Source organism: Phalaenopsis equestris, unplaced genomic scaffold, assembly GCF_001263595.1.
Source record: "Phalaenopsis equestris unplaced genomic scaffold, ASM126359v1 Scaffold001028, whole genome shotgun sequence".
Classification (NCBI taxonomy): Eukaryota; Viridiplantae; Streptophyta; class Magnoliopsida; order Asparagales; family Orchidaceae; genus Phalaenopsis; species Phalaenopsis equestris.
The window spans coordinates 1-706 of record NW_018165467.1 but is presented as its reverse complement, the minus strand read 5'-3'; positions in this window follow the sequence as shown (position 1 = coordinate 706).

Here is a 706-nt window from a genome sequence, read left to right as displayed (position 1 = left end):
TATATATATATATATATATAAGATGATGTTAAAATTTTATGAGAAGACAAAGAAGTGATTTCTATTTCTATTTAAATAACATATAATCTGAATTATTAGCTTTTATTTTGAATTACTCATATTTTTTTTTATGTTTAAACAAAATATATTTGCATAAATAATATTCGCAATAATTGAGGAGTTATTTGGTTTGCTAAAAAAAGAATACATTGTGATTGAAATTTGGTGTATTTGAAATGATATGAAGTTGTTTGATTCGATGTGAAATAAAAACATGAGTTTATATTTTTTTGTTTGATTTGAAGAAAAATAAAAATAAAAAATAAAATAAAACATGTATGATTTTAGTTTTTGGGGGACAACAACAAATATTGAAAGGTGGAAGATGTGGGTGATGGTTGATAACGACGAGACAGACAGCGGAAGGTAACCTACGACTCGAGGCATGCAGGGGGTGACGGCTGACAACGGTCGACAGTCAACCCTAAATTATAACTAATAATTTGTAATATTTTTGAAAATTAGTTAAATCCAATGGAGTTGGAATACACTATTTTCGAACTATAATAAATTTTAAACTTACACTTTCGCCCAACCAAAAACTAAATTTTGAAAAGCCCAGTATACATTGCATCAGGGCACCTAATACAAATTTGCATCAAGTGTCCAACGACAGGATGCCACGTGCCCGAATCGTGTATGTCAG